The 7,921-nt window shown below is 42.4% G+C and overlaps 1 long non-coding RNA gene across 1 annotated transcript; it reads left to right on the top strand.

Moving 5' to 3' along the window:
* The first annotated feature begins 1,094 nt into the window (after positions 1-1,094).
* LOC139075281 (uncharacterized) lies at positions 1,095-7,488 on the top strand. Its single transcript, XR_011525511.1, has 3 exons — positions 1,095-1,200; positions 1,340-1,371; positions 3,580-7,488. It is a non-coding gene; the product is annotated as an uncharacterized lncRNA (long non-coding RNA).
* Positions 7,489-7,921: the final 433 nt, after the last annotated feature.

Raw genomic sequence — 7,921 nt, 5'->3', positions numbered from 1 at the left:
GAGGAAGATGATGCCCTGAGCTAACATCTGTTGCTAATCTTCCTCTTTTTGTATGTGAGCCACCACCACAGCATGGCAACTGACAGATGAGTGGAGCAGGTCTGTACCCAGGAACCAAACCTGGCCGGCGGAAGTAGAACATGCTGAACTTAACCACTAGGACAGTGGGACTGGCCCTACTTTCAACATTTTTTAAACTAATGTTTTAAATGTTTCTTATAAACAGTATATAGATTCTTTTACTCAATTCAATACTCTTTGACTTTTAATTGAAATATTTTGTTCATTTACATTTAATAAAATTACTGACATATTTGTATTTAATTCTACCATCTTAGTAAATGTTTTCATTTGTCTCACATGCTCTGTTCTTTTTATCCTCTTGTCTTGACTGCTTTTGGAATGGTTGATTCTATTTTTCCCTCTATTACCTTGGAAGTTATAAACTTTTTTTTTACTATTCTTTTAGAGGTCATTCTAGAGATCACAATATGTATCTTTGATTTTTCAAAGTCTAATGTTAACTGGTATTTTTATCTTCTTCCATAGCAATACAAAAACCTTAAAACATCTTGGGGCCGTCCCCATGGCCAAGTGGTTAAGTTCGCACGCTCTGCTTTGGTTGCCCAGGGTTTCGCTGGTTCGAATCCTGGGTGCAGGCATGGCGCCGCTCATCAGGCCACGCTGAGGCGGCGTCCCGTATGCCACAACTAGAAGGACCCACAACTATGTACCGGGGGTGCTTTGGGGAGAAAAGAGGAAAAACAAAACCTTAAAACATCTTAATTCCATTTGTCCCTCTCTCTTGACTCACATGTACTTGTTATATATTTTAATTTTTTAAATCTCCATTGTACATTATCTTGTTTTGTACAGTCTAGTTCATTTGGATTTCCTCAAATTAACCTTGCATTCTTCTTCATTTCTTCCTGCATCCATACCCTATTATCTTAAATCATTTTCTTTCTGCTTAAACAGCACTGTTGAGTATGCTCTGCTGGTAAAGAATCCTGAAAATGTTTTAACTTCAACTGTATTATTGGAGGCTTCAAGCATACCTTGTTTTATTGTGTTTCACTTTATTGTGCTTCACAGATACTGCATGGAGGGCAAGACCCTCCACTGGCAAAAAGATTATGACTTGCTGAAGGGTCAGATGGTGGTTGGCATTTTTTAGCCATAAAATATTTTTTAATTGAGGTATGTACATTGTTTTTTAAGATATAAGGCTACTGCACACTTAATAGACTATATTATAGTATAAACATAACTTTTATATGTGCTGGGAAACCAAAAGATTTGTGTGACTCACTTTATCATGCTATTTGCTTTATTGCAGTGGTCTGGAACTGAACTCCCAATATCTCCAAGGTATGCCTGTATTTCCATCGGGCATCGAATTCTAGTTTGGCAGTTATTTTCTTTCAGCACTTTGAAGATATTTAAATTCTACTAGTTTCTAGCTTCCATTGTTTCTGTCAAGAAGTAAGCTAACAGTCCATTCCTTTTTTTCAAGTAATGGTAGCTGCTTTTACATTTTTTTCCTCTTTGCCTTTGGTTTTCATCTATTTCACTATGATGTACCCAAATGTAACTTTCTTTTTATTAATCCTGCTTTGGATTCCCAGGACTTCTGAAATTTTTGGCTTGGAGTTTTTAGTCAACTTTGGCAATTTCTCAGATATTTTCTCTTCAAATATTGCTGCTGCCCTACTTTCTCTTCTCCTTCTAGAACTTCAGTCCTCACTTCATCTTCTGTATCTCTTATTCTCTCTACAATATTTTCCATCCTGTTTGCTCTCCATGTTTCATCCTGATGTTTTCTTCTGAGCTGCTTCCCGGTTCATCACTTCTCCCTTCAACTGTGTCTAATCTGCTCTTAAACCCACCCACTGAGCTCTTTACTTTTGTTATTATATTTTTCAGTTCTAAATTTCTATTTGGTTATTTTTGAAATCATTTTTTTTTAAGCTTCCAGTTCTCTGCTAGATTTTCTTAATCTTGTCTTTTATTTCCTTTGCATGAAGTCTGTGTCTGATAACTCCAGTAACTTGAGTTATCTAGGATTGTTTCTATTGTCCTTATTTATGCTGGATCACATTCATGTTGTCTTATTTCCTTATCTCTGGTTATTTTCATGTGTGCTGAAATTGTATGTGAAAAATTGTTCGTAGAAGTAACGTGAACATAATGGTGTTATATTCCTCCAGAGAGTATTTATATTAGCTTCTGCTAGGTACCTGGGGATACTAGCAATCTGGGACCACCTTAATCCAATTTGAAGAACTAAGCTCCTTGGAAGCTGGCTTATTTCCAATTTATCTAGCTTTAAGGTATAGTCCTGTAGGGTTCTAGTCTAAAATGGGGGTTACAGGGCCCCCTCTCCTTTGGTGGGCACTGGATTCCAACTTTTGTCCCCTTAGGCATACAAATCTGCCTAGGTGCTGCTTAGCCTCTCAGCTTCTTAGTTGTCTCTTCCAGAAGCAGGAAATGTCCCAAGAGGAAAAGAGGCCCCAGTCATTGGACCTGCCTCCGTGAATGCCCATGTTTTCCCAGATCTTGGTGTGGTGATTCTTCACTATCTTTTTTAACTCTTTGATGACTCCAGGCTGATTGTATTTTTATTTTGTCCAGCTTTTCTAATTGCCCTCAGCAGGCCCAGCAGGCCCCAATTATCTAGTCTACTGATACCAGATGGTAGGAAATATAAATGCAGAAAGTGGGCCAGGTGTCTGTGCATGTGCACACCTTCTGTGAGTGGTGGGCCCTGGGGTTAACTAGAAAGGATAAGCCTATTTTTGCCTTTTGGGAATGAGGGTCTCATGTTGTCAGATTTTCCAATTTTTTTAAGAGAAGTGGGAAATGCAGGCTTTTTAAATGTGAAATCCCAATTTTCAATGGTGGCTGAGAAAAAAAAAATTGACTCTCAACAAGCCCAACAAGACACATCTGGGGTCCAAACCCGGCCCATAGGACACGAGTTTGAAAGATCTGGACTATAGTCTGTGTTGATGGGAGAAGTGGGGTGAAGGGTGGTTCTCCTTCTCTGTTAACCTCTAGCCTGCAGTGCTCCAGGCTGCCTTGAATAAACCCCAGTCATTCGTACAAAAAGTAACTTTGAAAGCAATTTATATCTTTACTGAAATCTCTTTAAAATGCCAAGGGGGAAGACGGATTCCATTCACAACACCAACAACATTTCTGAAAAACGTTCTCCATCTCTCCCAAATCTTCCTCATGCCAGCCCAGCGGCTACTCCAATCCCCCTTAATTTGTCTCTTGAATTCCCCAAATTAAGCCCATCCCTGGCTCTTATCTCTCTTATCCTCCCTCTCACTTTCTGATCTATTCTGCTTTCACTAGTGGGTAATTCTCTGCCTTCTCCTCTGTGTACCCATCTAGCCGTCCCACTCACAGCATCACACGATTCAGAATCCCTCCTCACATTTCCCTACATTCTGCACGAGAAAGGCTCCAGAACCTAGCTGGCCAAGACTAAATCCTCTTCACAGGAAGTGGGGGTGGGGAGAAACGATGCTGTCAATACTCTAAAAGATGTATTTTTTCCTGTCCCCTCAGCTATGCCATCTGGGATGGGGTGAAGCCAGGACAAGATGTCATTTGCAAAGGAGGAAGAGCCCATCTCTGGCTTTCAGATGGCTGCCATTTCCTTGTCACTTGCCTTCTATCAAAAGGACAGGGCCCCCCGCCCCCCAAACCACCACCCCTCTCACAAATGGGGAGGGAGAAGCCAGAAGGAGGAGAAATCAAATGTGGACTTTTCCTGATTTGTCTAAGAATAGCAAGTTGGCAAAGCATGTCACAGAAGAGAAAGTATTTGATAAAAATAGCATCTGTTCAGCTGGAGACTCAAGCTGGAGACTCATGGAAATGAAATTTATTCCTTCCCTGAGTTTTCCCATGCTAGTGTAACAATTCTGTCTCTCTCATTAATGAGAGAGGTTTAAAATGCTGCTTTCTGTGACCAAAACGGCTTTCTTTCCCACAGTCTGCTGGTGAAGGACGTGCTGGCCAAATTAAGGAAAGCAGTAGGCCGAGAGGTCCCCCTGGCTGGTCGTGGGTGTGGCTTCACCAGCCTCATATCCACCCCAACTTTGAGACTCCGTGTCAGGGGCCTCCATTATACCACCTTGTGAGTTTCCTAAACAAGCTAGTCTCACTGACTCACAGGGACCAAATTAGTAATAATAACTGCGTAGTATTATTAGTCCCTCAGAGGGAGGCCCCTGGCCAGGCGGCCCTCAGTAAAGAGCAAAGTGGACAGAGGCTGACGTCCCCCTCCTCCCCAAGGTGTCTGAGGCTTTCCCATTCTCCTCCTGCTACTGAAGACCCTGCAGGGGTGGCCCCCTCAGGTCTGGATGGAAACCCAAGATCTGGCCTTTCTCAAAGCACATCCTACAGCCCAGCGAATTGCTGTCCTCATGACTGTCGTCTCGGTCACCCAGTCCTCTGGATCCCGGCTCCTTGATGTCCTGCTCTCAGCGGAGCTTCCTTTACTAAAAAGCAGAGTGGAACCAAACTAATAATAGACGAAAGCAAGTGACCAAGTAGCCCCTCTTAAATGACCTGAGGTTTTTTATTGTCTTGGGGTTTTTTTAATTGTAGTAAGATACATGTAATATAAAATTTACCATCTTAATCATTTTTAAGGACCATACAGTTCAGTAGCATTAAGTCCATTCACATTGTTGTACAACTGTCACCACCATCCATCTCTAGAACACTTTTCACCTTGCAAAACTAAAACTCCACGCCCTTTAGTCAACAACTCCCCGTTCCCCCTCCCCACAGCCCCTGGCAACCACCATCCTACTTTCTACCTCTATGAATTCACTACTCTAGGTACCTCATATGGGTAAAATCATACAATTTTTGTCCTTCTGTGACTGACTTATTTCACTTAGTGTAGCATCTTCAAGGTTCATCCATGTTGTAGCATGTGTCAGAATTTCCTTCCTCTTTAAGGCTGACTAATATTCCACTGTATGAACATAGCATCTTTTGTTTATCCATTCATCCATCAATGGACACTTGGGTTGCTTCCACCTTCGGCCATTGTGAATAGTGCTGCCATGAATGTGGGTATTCTTTTCAAGATTGTTCTGACCTGTTTGTATTGTAACAGGACTCTTTAGGAAGGTAATCCAAAGGGTGTGATATTTCAGGGACCTGAGGCAGGCTGTTGAGACCTCTTTTAGGTGGAGACAGAATTAGTGTCCCTTGTATCAAACCATGTCAGGTGCGTATGGGGCAGCCCGGGGATCCATGTTCTGGTATCACGTATTATGTATTTCCTCACTGAAAAGGATAAGAAGTTATGTCCAGTGGAAAGAAAATGTTTCTGACTATAAACACTTAACTTCTCAAGCCACTTGGCCATGGAATCTTGACAGTGGTTGACTATCAGACAGTGACAGTGGCAGATGATAGAATAATATAAGTGCAAGAGGGTTTTGGCATCAAACCTGGCAAACGTGTTCCCCAACGTGGGCTTCAAACAGCTTCCTGTCCCACCTCTTCGGGGTCCTTGCTGGTTCACATCTATCTGCACCCCAAGCTCTCCTGCATCTTCAGCTCTCTTAATTTTTCCCCCATCAGCACTGCAACATGCCCAAGTCTTTAACAAAACAAAATTGCAATGCAAAATCATTACCCCTCCCTGAGCCCTGTCACCCTTTGTGTCCCATGGTCTCTCCCTCTCTTCCTGCTAGAGGCCTGTCTTCACTCCCCACTCCACATCCCCACTCCATTCACTCCTAAACTCATTGTACTCTGGCTTCTGCCCCGGCGCTGCCCTGGCTCTGGGTTCTGACACGACTTGCTGGGCCTCCTGGTTTGAGCTTCTGATGGACCTGAGTCTCAGCTCCCTGTTCAAGGCAAGAGCCCTGCCTCCTGAGAGGTCCCGCATCTTGCTTCAGAGGCAGTCCCTAGAATACCAAGAATATATACACATATTTCTCTTCCCCATCAAGAGAAGGCGGGTGGTAGCCCAGGTAAAGTGTATAATCTAAAGAATCACACCCTTGCAAATTCGGAAATAAGAACAGCATTTACAAATCGTCCTTCAGACAGCAGAACATAGAGGTTAGGAGATCAACTCTATCATCGAACAGATCTCGATACGCCTCCCAGCTCTGCCAGTTGCTAGTTGGGAGACTTTGGGCAAGTAACTTAAACTCTCTGTGCCTCCTCACTTTACCTCTAAAATGGCCATTGTAATAGCACGTACCTCATAGGACTATTTGGAGAAATAATAAGATAATGTGGGTCAAGTGCTAAGCACGGTGCAAGGCTCGTAGGAAGTATTTCCTAAGGATTAACTCTCATTACTACTCTTTGTTGGTGTAAATTAAACTTAGTACTTAAGTCTACCTTGATTTTCACACCCATAAAATTTGAATCAACAAATGTGGCAAGACTAAGGGGTTTATTGCAAAATTCTCTAGAGAAGAATTGGTTGCCTCAGTGATCAGAAACATTTCATAAGGACAACATGAGGAACTACAGGGAGAAATCTCATAGAGGGACTGAGGAAAGGCAGAATCCTCGAATGAGGCAGAATGTTCCTAGATGTCGGGAGAGAAATCAAAACGCGCCACAGTATGATTAAATGTGGACTCGGCGATTAGCATCGGATAAGATGAATGATCTGTTGCGCAAGTACAGACACAGACTGTGTGGGAAAACAGCCACTGGAAAGCTCTCGGAACTAAAATTAGATAATAGTCAACAGTCTGGCCACCAGATGAGGTATCTACTGTTTGATAAATTTTATAAAACTGTAGACCTCATTTCAAAATAAATAGAGATATTTCAAGAACAGACTGCAGAGTACATGAATAGGTATGTGAGACTGACAAAATGGCTGAAATGCAGGCAGAAATTGAAGGACATTGAAGTGAAATTGGCACATGCTGTTCCCCATACAAAGGCTGGAAGGCGGCTGGGCTGGGTGAAGAGTTTAGACCTGTGTGACGCACGTGTGGCTCTCGATCACTTGACATGCGGCTAGCAGGAATTGAGACGTGCTGTAAGTGTAAAACATAGATTTCAAAGATTAAGTCCAAAAGAAAAGAATGAAAAATATATCATCAGGTGCTGGCCCCATGGCCGTGTGGTTAAGTTCACGCGCTCTGCTTCAGCAGCCCAGGGTTTCCCGCGTTCAGATCCTGGGTGCAGACATGGCACTGCTCATCAAGCCATGCTGAGGTGGCGTCCCACATGTCACTACTAGAAGGACTCACAACTAAAAATATACAACTATGTACCAGTGGGCTTTGGGGAGAAAAAGGAAAAATAAAATCTTTAAAAATATATATATATATCATCAATTTTTAAAATATTACTATTAAAATGATATAGGTTTGGATATGTGTTGGGTTAAAGATATTAAAATTAATTTCACTGTTTCTTTTTACTTTTTGAATGTGGCTTCTAGAAAATGTACAATTACACACATGGCTTGTATTTGTGTCTTGCCTTATATTTTTATTGGACTGTACCCCTCTGGACAGCCCCACATTCCCCTTGTCCCACCCGGATCCAACTGCTATTAACCATGACCTTGGACAAGTGATTTAACTGGTGGAAGCTTCAGTTTCCTCATCAGCAAAAGAGTGGTTGTGAGAATTAAACGGGGTAATTAACAAGCGTTAGAAGAGCGTCTTGCACACAGTAGGTCATCAACAAATGTAAGCTATTTTTTCTGTGGTTATTTAAGCCCAGACAGCCAGTAGTTTACTATAGGTCAGTATCATTATGTATTTAAGGCAATGCTTAAGGATGCCAGCAGTCTACCAAATGGGAGACGAAAATCTGCCCACGTTTCAGAGCAGCAGTTCCGGGGGCGCAGGGGAGTTGGGGGGAGTTTTGCCTCCCAGGGCCATCTGGTGATGTCTGA

This window comes from Equus przewalskii, chromosome 13 (genome assembly GCF_037783145.1).
Source record: "Equus przewalskii isolate Varuska chromosome 13, EquPr2, whole genome shotgun sequence".
Taxonomy (NCBI): domain Eukaryota; kingdom Metazoa; phylum Chordata; class Mammalia; order Perissodactyla; family Equidae; genus Equus; species Equus przewalskii.
Note: the sequence above shows the minus strand (reverse complement) of the source record. Positions and strands in the feature narration are given on the sequence as shown.